The 18,182-nt window shown below is 45.6% G+C and overlaps 1 pseudogene; it reads right to left on the bottom strand.

The window, feature by feature from the left end:
* Positions 1-13,547: 13,547 nt before the first annotated feature.
* Positions 13,548-17,256, bottom strand: LOC103634148 (uncharacterized; annotated as a pseudogene).
* Between the last annotated feature and the right edge of the window lie 926 nt (positions 17,257-18,182).

Raw genomic sequence — 18,182 nt, 5'->3', positions numbered from 1 at the left:
CATGATGCATAATTTAGTGGCATATCATTTATTAATTATTTGTTTTTAAATATGATATTCACATGTGATGATAAGTATAGATCACAAAATATTGGGCTCTCCTCTATTTTCACTATTTACATTTTTGGGTATTACAGTGTGCTCCTCCATGCGCCTAGGGGTCCCTTTTATAGCCCCAAGGCAGCTAGGAGTCGTTGAGAGCAATCCAGGAAGGCAATTCTTGCCTTCTGTCTACTGGTGCACCGGACAGTCCGGTGCAGATTTCTTTCCTATTCTGGCGCAGCCGACCGTTGAAGAATTGGAGCCGTTGGCGCACCGGACACTGTCTTGTGCACACCGGACAGTCCGGTGCCCCCATCAGACCGTTGGCCCGGCCACGCATCACGCGCGGATTGCGCGGCCGACCGTTGGCTCGGCCGACCGTTGGCTCACCGGACAGTCCGGTGATTTTTAGCCGTACGCCGCCGTCGAGTTCCCGAGAGCGGCCAGTTGATCAACGCCAGCCTGGCGCACCGGACACTGTCCGGTGCACCACCGGACAGTCCGGTGCACCTAGACTGAGTAGAGCCTTGGCTGCTCGAGCCAAGTCTTTTCCATTTGTCTTTTCTCTGATTCTAGCACTTAGACAGATATGTTAGTACACAAAAACCAATGTACTAAGTCTAGAATCATACCTTTGTATTGATTTGCACTTTGTCCACCATTTGGCATAGTTTAACACATAACCATTTGTGTTGGACACTTAATCACCAAAATACTTAGAAATGGCCCAAGGGCACATTTCCCTTTCAATCTCCCCCTTTTTAGTGATTTATGCCAACACAACAAAAAAGCAACATATAGAAGTGCAACATCAATGCAAATGAGAACAAGAATTTGTTTTGATTCAAATTTGGCATATTTGGATCATTCTTTGCCACCACTTGGTTTGTTTTTGCAAATCAAACTCAATTTCCTATCTCTAAGTCAAATTCACTTGTTGAGACATAGAGAAAGGTATTCCAAGAGAAATTGATCAAAGATTCAAAAACTCCCCCTTTTTCCCATAATCAAACATTCTCCCCACAAGAGACAAAATTTTGACAATAAGAGACCATAAGAGTATTTTGACAAAACAAAAACTCTAACTCTACTATTTTCAAAATTCTCAAGTGGTAGCTGATCCATTTCTTGCTTTGGCCTTAACTTCTCCCCCTTTGGCATCAATCACCAAAACGGGATCATTTTTTTGGCCCTAAAACCCCATTGCCTCACCAAAAATCTTCAAATAAGAATAAAAGGCAATAAGAGTGTGGAGATGAACTTGGAGTAAGTTACCCTCTCATCAGAGTGCAGTGGAAGTCTTTCATGGTCCAAGTTCACATTTTCCTTTCAATCCACCTTTGAGACTAAATCAAGTAAACTCAAGCACACAGTTAGTCTCAAATGGTCAAGTTGTAGCACATCTCCCCCTAAATATGTGCATCACTCACACATGGACTTTCGAGGTCCGGGGAGTGCTTGTACAACTTGAACACCATAAATAAACAACAATATGCATAAAGGAACATGATCAAAGGCATAAGACACATGTATGCTATAAGTCAATCCAAGTTCCACGAATCTAAGACATTTAGCTCACTTCGCAGCCTGCAAAAGGTCTTCTCATCTAAAGGCTTGGTAAATATATCAGCTAGCTGGTTCTCGGTGCTAACATAAAACACTTCGATATCTCCCTTTTGCTGGTGGTCTCTCAAAAAGTGATGCCGGATGTCTATGTGCTTTGTGCGGCTGTGTTCAACAGGATTATCCGCCATGCAGATAGCACTCTCATTATCACATAGGAGTGGGACTTTGCTCAGATTGTAGCCAAAGTCCCGGAGGGTTTGCTTCATCCAAAGTAGTTGCGCGCAACACTGTCCTGCGGCAACATACTCAGCCTCAGCGGTGGATTGGGCAACGGAAGTTTGTTTCTTAGAACTCCAAGACACCAGGGACCTTCCTAAGAATTGGCACGTCCCTGATGTACTCTTCCTATCGACCTTGCATCCAGCATAATCGGAGTCTGAATATCCAATTAAGTCAAAGGTAGACCCCTTTGGATACCAGATCCCGAAGCAAGGCGTAGCGACTAAGTATCTAAGAATTCGCTTCACGACCACTAAGTGACACTCCCATGGATCGGATTGAAATCTAGCACACATGCATACACTAAGCATAATATCCGGTCTGCTAGCACATAAGTAAAGCAAGGAACCTATCATAGACCGGTATGCTTTTTGATCAACGGACTTACCTCCCTTGTTGAGGTCGACGTGTCCGTCAGTTCCCATTGGAGTCTTTGCGGGCTTGGCGTCCTTCATCCCAAACCGCTTGATCAAGTCTTGCGTGTACTTCGTTTGGGAGATGAAAGTGCCGTCCTTGAGTTGCTTCACTTGGAACCCAAGGAAGTAGTTCAACTCGCCCATCATTGACATTTCAAACTTTTGAGTCATCACCCTGCTAAACTCTTCACAAGACTTTTGGTTAGTAGAACCAAATATTATGTCATCGACATAAATTTGGCACACAAATAAGTCACCATCACAAGTCTTAGTGAATAAAGTTGGATCGGCTTTCCCAACCTTGAAAGCGTTATCAATTAAAAAGTCTCTAAGGCATTCATACCATGGTCTTGGGGCTTGCTTAAGTCCATAGAGCACCTTAGAGAGCTTACACACGTGGTTGGGGTACCGTTCATCCTCAAAGCCAGGGGGTTGCTCTACGTACACCTCCTCCTTGATTGGCCCGTTGAGGAAAGCGCTCTTCACATCCATTTGGAACAACCTAAAAGAATGGTGAGCGGCATATGCTAACAATATGCGAATTGACTCTAGCCTAGCCACAGGAGCAAAAGTCTCCTCAAAGTCCAAACCTGCGACTTGGGCATAACCTTTTGCCACAAGCCGTGCCTTGTTCCTTGTCACCACCCCATGCTCATCCTGTTTGTTGCGGAACACCCACTTGGTTCCCACAATGTTTTGCTTGGGACGTGGCACCAGTGTCCAAACTTCATTTCTCTTGAAATTGTTGAGCTCCTCCTGCATGGCCAACACCCAGTCCGGATCTAGCAAGGCCTCTTCTACCCTGAAAGGCTCAATAGAAGAGACAAAAGAGTAATGCTCACAAAAATTAACTAATCTAGAGCGAGTAGTTACTCCCTTGCTAATATCACCCAATATCTGGTCGACGGGATGATTCCTTTGAATCGTCGCTCGAACTTGAGTTGGAGGGGCTTGAGGTGCTTCTTCCTCCATAACATGATCATCTTGTGCTCCCCCTTGATCACACGCCTCTTCTTGATGAACCTGTTCATCGTCTTGAGTTGGGGGTGCACCATTGTTGAGGAAGAAGGTTGATCTTGCTCTTGGTGTTCCTGTGGTCGCACATCTCCAATCGCCATGGTGCGAATTGCGTCCGTTGGAACATCATATTCATCTACATCATTAGGATCAACTTGCTCTCTTGGAGAGCCATTAGTCTCATCAAATACAATGTCGCTAGAGACTTCAACCAAACCCGATGATTTGTTGAAGACTCTATACGCCTTTGTATTTGAGTCATAACCTAACAAAAACCCTTCTACAACTTTGGGAGCAAACTTAGAATTTCTACCTTTCTTCACTAGGATATAACATTTGCTCCCAAAAACACGAAAGTATGACACATTGGGTTTGTTACCGGTTAGGAGTTCGTACGACGTCTTCTTGAGGAGGCGATGAAGGTAGACCCGGTTAATGGCGTGGCAAGCCGTGTTCACGGCTTCCGACCAAAACCGCTCGGGCGTCTTGAACTCTCCAAGCATCGTTCTCGCCATGCCAATGAGCGTCCTGTTCTTCCTTTCTACCACACCATTTTGCTGTGGAGTGTAGGGAGCGGAGAACTCGTGCTTGATTCCTTCCTCCTCAAGGTACTCCTCCACTTGAAGGTTCTTGAACTCGGACCCGTTGTCGCTCCTTATCTTCTTCACCTTGAGCTCAAATTCATTTTGAGATCTCCTTAGGAAGCGCTTGAGGGTCCCTTGGGTTTCAGATTTATCCTGCAAAAAGAATACCCAAGTGAAGCGGGAAAAATCATCAACAATTACTAAACCATACTTACTTCCCCCGATGCTAAGGTAGGCGACGGGTCCGAAGAGGTCCATATGCAGCAGCTCCAGGGGTCTTGATGTGGTCATCACGTTCTTGCTGTGATGAGCATTTCCCACTTGTTTACCTGCTTGACAAGCTGCACAAGGTCTATCTTTTTCGAAAGTCACATTTGTTAGACCTAACACATGTTCTCCCTTTAGAAGTCTGTGAAGGTTCTTCATCCCCACATGTGCTAAACGGCGATGCCACAACCAGCCCATGCTAGTCTTAGCAATTAAGCATGCATCTAGACCGGCCTCCTCTTTTGCAAAATCAACTAAATAAAGTTTGTCGTCTAGTACACCCTTAAAAGCTAATGAACCATCACTTCTTCTAAAGACAAACACATCTACATTTGTGAATAAGCAATTATAACCCATATTACAAAGTTGACTAACGGACAACAAGTTATACCCGAGCGACTCAACTAAAAACACATTAGAAATGGAGTGCTCGGATGAAATAGCAATCTTTCCTAGACCTTTAACCTTGCCTTGGTTCCCATCACCGAATATGATTGAATCTTGGGAATCCTTGTTCTTGACGTAGGAGGTGAACATCTTCTTCTCCCCCGTCATGTGGTTTGTGCATCCGTTGTCGATAATCCAGCTTGAACCCCCGGATGCATAAACCTGCAAGGCAAATTTAGGCTTGGGTCTTAGGTACCCAACTCTTGTTGGGTCCTGCAAGGTTAGTGACAATAGCCTTAGGGACCCAAATGCAAGTTTTATCTCCCTTGCATTTTGCCCCTAATTTTCTAGCAATCACTTTCTTATCTTTTATACAAATTGCAAAGGAAACATTGCAAGCATGGTAAATTGTAGAAGGTTCATTACTTACTTTCCTAGGTGCATGAACAACATTTCTTCTTGGCATATTTCTATCATGCATAATAGAAGAACTTGAAGCAATCATGGCATGTGATTCAAAAGCATTATAACTTCTATTATAATGAACATTCCTAGAGTATCTCCTATCATGGTATATGAAAGCATGGTTCTTTTGAGCACTATTAGTCATAGGAGCCTTCCCTTTCTCCTTGGCGGGAATGGGAGCCTTATGACTTGTTAAGTTCTTGGCTTCTCTCTTAAAGCCAAGCCCATCCTTAATTGAGGGGTGTCTACCAATAGTGTAGGCATCCCTTGCAAATTTTAGTTTATCAAATTTACTTTTGCTAGTCTTAAGTTGGGCATTAAGACTAGCCACTTCACCATTTAATTTTGCAATAGAGGTAAGGTGCTCAACACATGCATCAACATTAAAGTCCTTACACTTATTACAAATCACTACATGTTCTACACAAGAATTAGATTTGTTAACTACTTCTAGCTTAGCATTCAAATCATCATTAATACTCTTTAAGCTAGAAATAGTCTCATGACAAGTCGATAATTCACAAGAAAGCATTTCATTCCTTTTAACTTCTAAAGCAAGAGAATTTTGCGCATCTACAAATTTATCATGCTCTTCATACAAAAGATCCTCTTGCTTTTCTAACAATCTATTTTTATTATTCAAAGCATCAATTAATTCATTGATCTTATCAATTTTAGTTCTATCTAATCCCTTGAATAAACTTGCATAGTCTATTTCATCATCACTAGATTCATCATCACTAGAAGAAGCATACTTAATAGTATTTCAAGTGCTTACCTTCTTATCTTTTGCCATGAGGCAGGTGTGATGTTCGTTGGGGAAGAGGGACGATTTGTTGAAGGCCGAGGCGGCAAGTCCTTCGTCGTCGGATGAAGAGCAATCCGAGTCCCACTCTTTGCCAAGGTGTGCCTCGCCCTTCGCTTTCTTGTAAGTCTTCTTCTTTTCCCTCTTCTTTTCTTGATCCTGGTCACTATCATTATCGGGACAGTTAGCAATAAAGTGACCAACCTTACCACACTTGAAGCAGGAGCGCTTTCCCTTCGTCTTGCTCTTGTTGGGATGCTCCTTGCGACCTTTGAGCGCCGTCTTGAAGCGCTTGATGATGAGGGCCATTTCTTCCTCATTAAGCCCGACCGCCTCAACTTGCGCCACCTTGCTAGGTAGCGTCTCCCTGCTACTTGTTGCTTTGAGAGCAACGGTTTGAGTGTCATGGATCGGCATTGGACCATTTTGCGCATCATTAACATATCTCGCCTCCTTGATCATCATTCGTCCGCTTACGAACTTTCCAAGTATTTCCTCGGGCGACATCTTGGTGTACCTAGGATTTTCACGAATAGAGTTTACAAGATGTGGATCAAGGATAGTGAAGGACCTTAGCATAAGTCGGACGACGTCGTGGTCCGTCCATCTCGTGCTTCCATAGCTCCTTATTTTGTTGACCAGGGTCTTGAGCCTGTTATATGTTTGGGTTGGATCCTCCCCCCTGATCATTGCGGACCTTCCTAGTTCGCCTTCCACCAACTCCATCTTGGTGAGCATGGTAACGTCGTTCCCCTCATGCGAGATCTTGAGGGTGTCCCAAATCTGCTTAGCGTTATCCAGGCCGCTCACCTTATGGTATTCATCCCTGCACAATGATGCTAACAAAACAGTAGTAGCTTGTGCATTTTTGTGAATTTGTTCATTGATAAATATGGGACTATCCGTACTATCAAATTGCATTCCATTTTCTACTATCTCCCATATACTTGGATGGAGAGAGAATAAGTGACTACGCATTTTGTGACTCCAAAATCCGTAATCCTCTCCATCAAAGTGAGGAGGTTTACCAAGTGGAATGGAAAGCAAATGAGCATTGGAACTTTGCGGAATACGAGAATAATCAAAATGTGATACAATTACTAGTGCCAGGAGGCTAGTAAACACATTCCTTACTTCAAATAGTACAGAGTTTAGATAAAGGTTATTACAATACCTGGGTACAAACTCGAGAGAGCCAAAATAAGAAGCGCAGTAGGAAAATATACTAGCCCAAGCCATAGGCAGAACTGGGTGCAGACACAGCCCTCTCAATCAAGCATAGCAGAAAATAAGTCTTCGGCTGCTGAAAAACATAAATAAATCTGGGTGAATACACTAGGTATTCCGCAAGCCCACCCCGCTCCCGTAAAGAGAAAGAGACCTATATCCTACATGCTTTATTTGGTGGAGTTGAAGTCACTCTTCATTTTCTTAGAGAAAGGCAGTTGCTGTAAGGTTTTTCCCAAAGACTTAAAAGTAACAAAATACTCAACCACCACTGAGCTTCCTGCTCCCGTGGCCTTGTTTTCTTTCTCAGCACCCACTTACCCACACATTTCCCTGTTCATGGAACTCATAGAAAATCTCTAATTGTCACACCATACCAGACTCGTCCATACCAGTGGACACGGACTATTCGAATAGGTTTCAACTCTGCGCAGAGGGGTACACTTTACCCACTAGTCCGGTTTCTGCGATCTCACCGTCGCGATACCCGAATGCCGGATCTCTTTCCTTCCTCGTATGTCCTAACCTTAACGGTTATCCAGAAGGAGTCAGGCCACCACCATGTCCAAACCGGACAAAACTTTCCCCCTCCTTATCCTCCCGGTGCTCCCCAGCCTTCATAACCCTGGGGTCGGACCGCACGAGTTCAGATTGAGTGACTGCCCACACAGTCTCGAGTGGTTGTACTACGAAAGAGTACAGGTAGTGAAGATGACAAACCGGTCCTTATATGAGGGGACAATCCTTCTTCTCACGCCTAAACCAGCTGAGCCAACACCCTAGGCCCTCCCCTAAACCAGGGAGTCCCTGATCATCCCACTCTCAAGGTGATGAGGGTGAATACCCTTCATCACATAACCTTTTAAAAAGAGACCTTATTTAAAGAAACATATTGCCCTTTTTCCCAACCCACATTTCGTATCCAAAATATATATGTTAATGCGGGCCATCTCTCACTCACAATGCAATTATACCACCCTGAATTCCCGGCCTAGGCTGTGGTAGAAAGAATAGGTAATTTATGCATCAAGGGAAGGATGGACTTGCCTTCGTCGAAGCTTTCCTGGCACAAAAGATCTATTTCCGGGAGATTGGGCTCCGGCCCTTCTTCCGAGGCGGGTTTCGGATCAGCGGTCCCCGCTTCTTCTAGTAAAACAGTCAATAAAACAATACATCAACAGTAGTTTACTAATTGTAGTGTGTCATTTACTAACATTATCATTACTTGGGACTTTAGAAATCATTTGGATAATTTTTGGTGCATAAAATATTGAAGAATACTAATTAAATGAGAAAAGGGTGAAGAAAAGAAAAAGAAAAGGAATTCCTACGCAGGTGGGCCAGGGGGGGGGGGTTCGGCCCAGCCAGGCGCGGGGCACGCGCGCGCGAGGGCGCTGGCCCAGCTGCGGCCCACGGGCGGGGAGACGGCACGGGCGCGCGGGAGCGACAGCGTCACCGCGGGGCCCACACGTCAGCGAGAGCGGGGGGGGGGGGGGGAACGGCGCGGGTGAACCGGCCGTCCGCGGGGAAAGAAAAACCGGTCGCCGGTGGGCTCGGCGGCGATTCGCCACCAGTGGCCCGGTTCTTGGTCCACGGGGAGGTGGCTTAGGATGGGCAGGGGCTGGCGATCCTAGGGGTAGGCTTGATTTGGCTAGAGGGGGCCGGGAGGGGGCTGTCCGCGGGGAGGTGGCGGAGCTCCGCGGCGGGGATCGCCGTCGGTGAGCTTCGGGCGAGGGATTGGGGCGAAAAAGTGGTGTGCTGAGTTCGCGGCAGTGAGGGGAAGCTGGTAGGCTGATTCAATTGTTCGCTGGACCAACAGAGAGGGCGGGAGAAGGGGGGAGAACTCACCGGAGGGGAAGAAGACGGCGGCGCTTCGCGGAATTGAGCTTGGCGAGGGGAGAAAGGTGGTGGCTGAGGCCGGTGCGGGGAAGGAGGTGCCCCGGGGCGACCTTTTATAGGCGCCCGAGGGGAGGGGAGCGGCGGAGCTCGGTGGGCGCCGGCATTAATGTCACACAACGGCGACGACGAGACCTCACGGCGGGGGGCGGGGGGTACTGGCAAGGACGCGGTCAAGCAGCGGGGACGGGGCGGTGCCGAACTTCCCTGTGCGGCGAGGGGATGGCGAGGGGACGGCGGTGCATCGTACGCGAGGAAGACGACGCGGCTGACCGGTGGGGCCGGTCTGCTAGTGAGAGGGAGCGCGCGAGAGAGAGGGGCTGGCTTGCCAGAGAGAGAGAGAAGGAGGGGAGTGCGTGAGCGGCTGTGCGCGCGGGAGTGGGCCGGCTATTGGGCCGAAGGGAGGACGCACAGGCGCGAGGGAGAGGGGAGGCGGCCGCGGCATGGGCCAGATTTGGCCCAGCAGGGGGGGAAAGAGCTTTTTCTTTTTCTTTTTATTTTCTATGACTCATTTCCATTTTTGTTCCTTTTCTTTTTGAACAAATCATTTAGTAGATAATCTAGGTGTTGGAAAATAAAATCTAAGTGAGGTGCTTATGATCAAACAAAGTGTATGCATATGATGGGAAAAATCTAAGGGAGTTTTGGGATAGATAATAAGAAGAGGGGGGAGGGTAGATTAGGGTTTCAAAACCTGGGTTAGATTTTTGGGATGCTACAAACCTACCCACTTAAAGAAATCTCGCCCTCGAGATTTAGACGGGGCTCGAGAAAAGGTAAGGGTATTCCTTCCTCAGAGAGTCCTCACTCTCCCAGGTGGCTTCCTCTTCTCCATCTCTGCTCCACTGAACCTTACAGAGTCTCACTTCCGAGTTGCGGGTCCGACTGCTGAGTCGAGAATCTTCATTGGCTTTTCTCGGTATTGGAGATCCTTTTGAATCTGAATTGCCTCTGCCTCGATGTGGTTTTCTGGTACTTGCAGACATTTGCGGAGCTGGGACACATGGAACACATTGTGAATGTCTGACATGGATTCTCGTAGCTCAAGGCGGTATGCTGCGGGTCCCACTCGTCTAATGACGGGGTAGGGGCCGATGAAACGCGGTGCTAGTTTTCCTTTCATTTGGAACCTTTTGACACCACGCATGGGGGAGACCTTGAGATAAACAAAATCTCCTTCCTCAAATTTGAGTTCTCTTCGTCTGTTGTCTGCGTAACTTTTCTGTCGACTCTGAGCTTCAAGTAACCTCTTGTGGATCAAGGCAACTTTCTCTCCGGCTTCTTTAACAAAGTCGGGTCCTTCAAGTGTCCTTTCCCCTACATTGGACCACATTAGGGGGGTATGGCATCTTCTTCCATACAGTGCTTCGAACGGTGACATTTTGATGCTGGCCTGATGGCTGTTGTTGTATGAGAATTCGGCGTACGACAAACTGGACTCCCAATCCCTGTCGAATGTTAACACACAGGCTCTTAGTTAATCTTCGAGGATTTTGTTGACTCTTTCCGTTTGGCCATCTGACTAGGGGTGATAAGCGGTGCTGAAATCTAACTTGGTGCCCATTGCTTGCTGAAGGCCTTTCCAAAATTTGGAGGTGAACTGCGTCCCTCTGTCTGACACTATCTTCTGCGGAATGCCATGGAGCCTGACTATCTCCTTAAGATATATCCGGGCAAGGGCGGCTCCTCCAAAAGTGGTTTTTACTGGAACGAAGTGGGCCACCTTGGTGAGACGATCGATTATTACCCAGATAGAATCATTCCCTTTCTACGTTCGGGGCAGTCCGGTCACGAAATCCATGCCTATTTCTTCCCACTTCCATTCAGGCACTGGGAGGGGTTGCAGCAGACCTGCAGGCTTCTGGTGCTTGGCTTTTGTTCGCTGACAGGTGTCACACCAGGCCACATATTGTGCTATTTCCTTCTTCATCCCTTTCCACCAATATCTGGCTTTGAGGTCCAGGTACATCTTGGTGGTTCCGGGGTGAATGGAGTAAGCTGAATTGTGGGCTTCATTGAGCAGGACTTCCCGTGCTTCTCCTATTGGTACACACAGACGGTTCTTGAACCAAAGAACTCCTTGATCATCTGTCCTAAGATCCGGAAGTTGCTCCTTGCGAGCTCTTTCCTTAGGTCTGGCTGTCTCTGCGTCCAGGTGTTGAGCCTTGCATATGAGGTCTTCTAGCATCGGCTTAACTTCCAGGCTACCGTTGTCTCCCAGACACGCATTTAGTTGAGCTGATTCCTTTTTCCAATCTTCTAAAAAGTTGGTCCCCTTTAATTCGAAAGGTTTTCGGCTGAGGGCATCTGCTACCACGTTGGCCTTCCCGGGGTGGTAGTGGATTTCGAGGTCATAATCCTTGATCAATTCAAGCCATCTTCTTTGACGAAAGTTGAGGTCTGGCTGAGTGAAGATGTACTTCAGACTCTTGTGATCGGTGAAGATGTGGCATTTGTTCCAATCAGATAGTGCCTCCATATTTTCAGGGCGTGTACTATGGCTGCCAACTCCAAGTCGTGGGTGGGGTAGTTCTGCTCGGGTGGCTTGAGTAGGCGGGATGCATAGGCAATAACTTTCTCATTTTGCATCAAGACACACCCTAAGCCCTGCCTTGAAGCATCACAGAAGATGACGAAATCCTGGTGTATATCTGGTAGTGTCAAAACGGGCGCAGTTGTAAGCTTTTCCTTGATGATCTGGAAACTTTCCTCACATTTCGGGGTCCATACAAACTTATTGTCCTTTTTAAGCAGTTCGGTCATAGGTTTCGCTATGCTGGAGAATCCTTTGATAAAGCGGCGGTAGTACCCTGCCATTCCCAGAAAGCTTCGTACTTCACTGACGTTGGATGGCTGTTTCCATTTTGAGACGGCTTCCACCTTGGATGGGTCCACTTCTATCCCTTCTACAGTCAAGATATGTCCCAAGAAGGCTATCTTTTCTAACCAGAACTCACACTTGCTGAGCTTAGCATAAAGTTGATGTGCCCTAAGTCTTCCGAGGACGATTCGAAGGTGACGCTCATGGTCCTTGCGATTCTTGGAGTAGATGAGGATGTCGTCGATGAAGACTACGACAAACTTATCCAATTCTTCCATAAATACCTTATTCAAGAGTGTGGCGGAACCGCCCGAATTGTCCCAACTTAAGTGCCTAAGTCCCGCCTTACAGGCTTGACCACACTTAAATAGGAATAAACCGTCAGTCCCTCGGATCTAGTCCGATAAAGCCACTTAACCAGGATCGAATACCACTAGCTCACACGAAGGTGAGGCACAGAGAAATACAATAAAACATAATACCACAAATTTAATAAGTATAATTAGTGATTACATTATCGGAGTTTCAGAAATAATAACCATAAATTTTAATGCAGCGGAAATAACTAACGGAGAAAACCGAGTAACATGGCGAAGCCTGGCTACGCTACTCCTCCTGGTCCTCTCCTGCGGAAGCAGTAACCCACTCGACCGTCTATCCCGGTGGCAGGGATGAAGGCCAAGTCACACCATCAACCAATTCAACCTAAGGAGTACCTGCAAAAATTATGCCACAAGCAAGGCTGAGTATACTAATACTCAGCTAGACTTACCCGGTGTGAGGAGTCTACTCCTCTACCTCTAGACATGCAGCTGTTTGGCTGAGGGGTTTGGTTTGCCAAAAGCACTAGCTGAGTCTAAAATCAAGTTTTAGCTTTTCAAGTTTTAGTAGAATCCTTTAGACTAGATGTGTACCTAGCTAATCATACATGGTATCAAACATTTTTACCAATCAACATCTTTTGTCAGTCACCTCATTTCCACTTATTACTCAATGTAGCAGCATGGATCAAGCAGTCTCATTAGCTGCGAGAAGCAGACGATTCGAATCGAGTTTTTAAACCTTGCAAGGTAAACCTAAACACACGACATGTAGGGGCACTCCGTCCCCACACACATCAACCGTCCCCATCGATTCCCCGTCAGCAGATCAGGGCTCACCGCCTTGGCGTACAATGCCTCACTGACCCCGACTGCCGTCGTGCAGTGACCGCACTTGTACCCACCATAACCGGAATGGGAGACCACGTCTCAGGTCGCGTGAGGGGTAAAGTCCACTGCCAGGTTCACTTAGGTACTAGGCTTACCGATTTACCATATTTCTCGGCATATGTTTAGTACGTTCAAACGCTTGACTCACGGTACCACACCTTAATCCTTATTCCAATTTCCGTCTTGTAGACAACGCATCCCCATGGACCGTTGTCAACAGACCATCATCATTCCGATATAAATTGGATACAAGCAATTTCCTGACCTCGCGCGAGTGCTAGAAAAATCACTCGACTTCTACCGAGATCCCTAATTAGCAAAGCAGCTACTCGACCTAGCATACTAGTATCCATCTCAAAGGTATCCTGAGTTCATGCAACTAGGGTTTCAGGCAACTTCTACACTTAAGTGCACAGTACAAGCCTACAAACATTAAGTGCAGTAAAATAGCATATATAACGGTTATGCATAAAACCGGGGCTTGCCTTTTCTTTAGCACTTAGATAGTGTTTGCTGGGATGGGTACTCGCTTGGTGAGCATCCACTGGTTAAGTCCACCATTCTTCAGGTCGTCCACCAATTGCATCTTGTGGTTGGCACCACATCACTTGCACGGTCGTCACCTCCCGGTCCTAAATGAGATGCAGATGCATATGTATGAATACAATGAAAAATATCACAAGCTATATAAATACATGGTAGCAAACTAGCATTTAATTGTAAGACACCGCAACGACTATACGCAAGCGCTAGCTATTCGTATGTTATCGACGTTCATCATTAACACTATTAACAAGACGACCATATTTTATTTATTTACGCAACACAATATGATATGACAAGTACACGCATTTTCTACGCTCACCTTAATCCTTCATTTGTTCTCCTATTGACCACACAAGAGCAACCAAGACAACGTAAGTTTAAATTGGACCTAGGCATCAATGTCTATGAAACTCCTATATCACAATCAACTAGAGCAAGAAACATACAAAACATGACACACGTGCATTATTAAGCTTAGTCATGGCAAGTCTACATTACTTAAGTGTCAACCAAACATTTTTAGCAAATAGGGTGAACTAAACATTCATTTGCTCACTTGCAGATTTTTGGACAACAATACAACCGTTACTTGTTTTAATCATAACTTTTCAAATATTAATCCAAAACTAGCAAACTAGGACTTTCTGGAAAGCTTAGAAAGTGCTCTAAAACTTTGGTATTTTCATTACAACATGATTCAACACTTAGCAAGGTCAAAACGTGCTAATACAACAGCTCTGTCCAGATTTGGACAGATTCAGACTTGTGATTTTAAAAATTCATAACTGAAGATTCAGACATCCAAACAAATTGATCCTAGACTTTCTGGAAAGCTAATTAAATGTTCTACAAATTATTTATAAACATCACTGGCTGGTTTAATATGTATCAAGGGTAAAATACACTATGAAGGTTGTGCTGTCCAAAACTGGACAGATTCAGTCTTCACACTTCAAACACATGTAACTTAATCTTCAGACCACCAAAAATAGTGATCCAAGACTTTTTGGAAAGCTTGGGAAAAGTACTACATAACGTTCATAATCACCAAGAAGTGATTCCAGTTTTAATCAAATCAAACATTACAGTTTTCGAAATCTGTTCTGACAGTAGACAGAACACATCAACCAGTTTGTAAAATTCATAACTCTTAAACCGTCAGGCCTTTAGTTATGAAATTTTAACACAAGCAAGATAAGAAAAGCATCTACAACTTTCTTATAATCTACAAGGACTGATTCAAACATTAACTTAAGCAAACAGTACAGTCTCTGAAATCTGTACAGAAATTGGACAGATTCAGTTACTGAATTTGTAAAAAGCACAACTCCTAAACGGTCAGACCTATGGCTGTCAAATTTTAACACCAGCAAGATAATAAAGTTATCTACCACTTTTATATAGCACATATCTACAGAAAACACAATTTAGTTCATCAAACATACAGCACACCGAAAACAGTACGTGCAGTCCAAAACAGCAACTAATTAATTTCAGCTCCTATACAATTCAAGAATTGCCGCGTTCTAAGTACTTGAATTATTCTAACACTTTACCATTCGTTAGAGTTGAATCAATTAAATGAGGACTAACAAGTAGACTTACAAATTTTATCCAAATCATTTAGTGCACTAAAATTACTACAACCAATTAACCACGCATTCTTCACGATAATCACCCAACAGTTTGTGTTTTAATTTAGACATCACATGAGCACTACTACTTTTTACCCGTGACCATAACCATACACATTTAGACTACAACAAGCAAATCATCGTGACTACAAGCTTAACTAAAGTCATCTAAGAGTCGGCTAGCTAGAACAACGACACCGCCCGCTAGACAGCATACACGTCGGCTTGCCTATTATTATCACAATTCGAGACACCACATACACTACAACATTTTTATAAACATTCATATTCATAAGTATTTTCGCACACCGACCAAATCATACGAATCGTAAACTACTAGTCTCCAACTCACAATCACCATGCATTTACTTCCCAATCATGGACACATACATGTTTATCATACGAACAGAGCGTTTCAATAATTATCCTAAAATAATTAACTCCATTACACAACTCATACCACAAACCTACTTGACTTGCTTGAAGTGTCTACTCGAATCCGTGAGTACAATCACACATTATATGCGAAGCATAATTTAACGAACACAAAATACGCATCGACTCGATTCGACTTATAAATATCGAGAAAGCGATGATTAGTTTGGCATGTCACCACCTCTCTAATTAAGCAAAAACAATTTCTACTTATATCGACCGAATATTCGTGTCGAGCACACCTTATGTTACCTTGTCTCGCATACAACCATGTTGTGGCATGCACTCGAGACACTACCGATTAACTTAACACAATTACCACCACAATGCACTTCGATATACATGTTCGACATCACAGTGCTTCGACAGACCCCACACTTCCAATCTACTTGTCACATCCAAACACACCACGTGATCACTGCATTCTTATAACCAATTTTAGCGCAATTATTTATGACAACACTTAGCGACTAGACGAGTGAAACACCAACTGATTCTTCGTACATTCACCTTTGAAACACTAATCATATGTGACATAATTTATATTTTCAACCCACTCTAACCTACACCATGATGGAAACATAAAATATATTTACATAGACTAACTCATTAGCCGACTGCGGAAACCACCACATGCTTTACGCTTTATTAGATTTACCCCGACTAACACACTGCGTTATGACGAAGTATTTTAACAAACGATTAATACCATCCACGAACCATCCTCGTGATACCTAAATGAATCATCGCAACCACATATATTCAAACACCAATAGACACCACATCGACCAAAACGTATTTAGACAAACTACAAATCGCACACATCAAACAACTTCTTGTTCTCCAACCGCAAAAGCGAACCTACTAATGCGCATAACCGAAACATTTTACACACATCCATTCAAAATAATTAATCGAGTCGATTGAGAGCGACATGCATCGGCTCACCATAAACAAACCCAAACGGTGTTTGCAAGAATGACGGTGATTCCGATTTGTGCATCGCTCCAAACATCCGACGAGTGTTGAATGATTGGCCTTCTTCTCGCAAAACGCAGGGTTCCTCTCCTCCACAAAACAAAAACCAAACAGCACATACACAATTAATCATAGGAAAATAACCCGATGCGGAATCGAACATAAATCGTCGTGGTCTCACCGGGGTGAACGCCGACGACAAAGGGGCTGCGCAAAAAACAGCAAACCACGGTGAGCGTCGGCGGCGTGCTGTCCACTGGGCTTCACGAAACAGCGAGCCGGCAGCGCGCGGCTTGCTACGCATTTTGACGAACAGCCGACGGGCACCACGACGAACAGCGAGGAGGGGTTCACCGCTGTGCGCAGAGGAGGGCGCAGGAACAACAAAAATGGAGCAGGGAGGGGCACTGTTTGGGTGCTCAGATGGGGGAGCCGAGGGGAGAAAGTCTCCTGCTGCTGGGCAGCCATGGTCGGCACAGCAGGGAGCTGGCCACCCTTGACACGAGCAGGGGGGGCGCATCCATGGGAGGAAGCTGGGAGCAGGGAGCTCGGCGACCACCATGGCTGGGTTGTGGAGCAGAGGACACGCCCAAGAGGAGCAGCAGGGAGGGCGCTGGTAGAGAGACAGGAGTAGGGGCCTCACGCCATGGGAGAGAGGGCACAGGGGGCTTGGACGCCATGGATCCAGGGAGGAGCCTCAGCGCCGAGGAAGAAGGAGCAGGGGCGCCAACTTGCTGCTCGCCATGGAGGGGGCGTCGACCATGGAGAGGAAAGGAGCCGTGCTCCCTGTTGCTGGCGTGGGGAATCCAGGGAGGAAGATGGCGTGGAGGGCGCTGGAGAACAGGGAAGGGCGCCATGGCTGTTGGGGGCGCCATGGGAGCTTGGAGCTCGGCTCCCTGCGCGCTGGCTGCTGCGCCGTGAAGAAGAAGAGGCAGGGAAGCTGTGGCGGCTAGAAATTTTTGAGGGGTGGGAATGCAAAATGACCAAGGGCAAGGGAGAGGGATCCGTATTTATAGAGAAACCCTAGGGTTATGGTTTCAAATGGGCCAAATGGGCTGGGTTGGGCTGGCCCAAACACGCAAACGGGCTGCGCTAAATTATTTCCGGAATAAAAATGCTTCTGCGGAATCCGTTTCTACGAAGGACAGAGCGAATTAGAGTTTCGGCGAACGGATGATTGAGCGATTAATTCGACCGAGAGTTGGATTTGATTTCGCTCGGAAATAATTCTCTACGCGTGATTCAAAATTAAATTGCCCTGAGATTTGATCGGCCCTGGATTTTAGTCAGAGAAATCGGATCGTGACATTTTAAAATTGTCGTCGATACGGGGTTTTGAGTTCGGTTCGGACATGAGATATTTGGCCGAGTCGAGTAAGGATTAATTAGAGGACGACATGTTGAGCATTCCGTTTGAGAGGACGGACTCGGATTGAAGTAGTCGGACATCGATCGAAGTTCAGGAATTAGATTCGGGCCCAGATCAGATAACTGTCGTCGAGAGTGTGATTTAAAGAGCTTCAGATGAGATTTAAAATTCGAGAATGATCTTCGAGTCTGCATGAGTTCCGAGAATTAAAAGTTTTAACACGCTCCGAAATTGGCT

This window comes from Zea mays, chromosome 7 (genome assembly GCF_902167145.1).
Source record: "Zea mays cultivar B73 chromosome 7, Zm-B73-REFERENCE-NAM-5.0, whole genome shotgun sequence".
NCBI lineage: Eukaryota > Viridiplantae > Streptophyta > Magnoliopsida > Poales > Poaceae > Zea > Zea mays.
The sequence above is the reverse complement of the archived record's forward strand: the minus strand, read 5'-3'. Positions and strand labels throughout refer to the sequence as shown.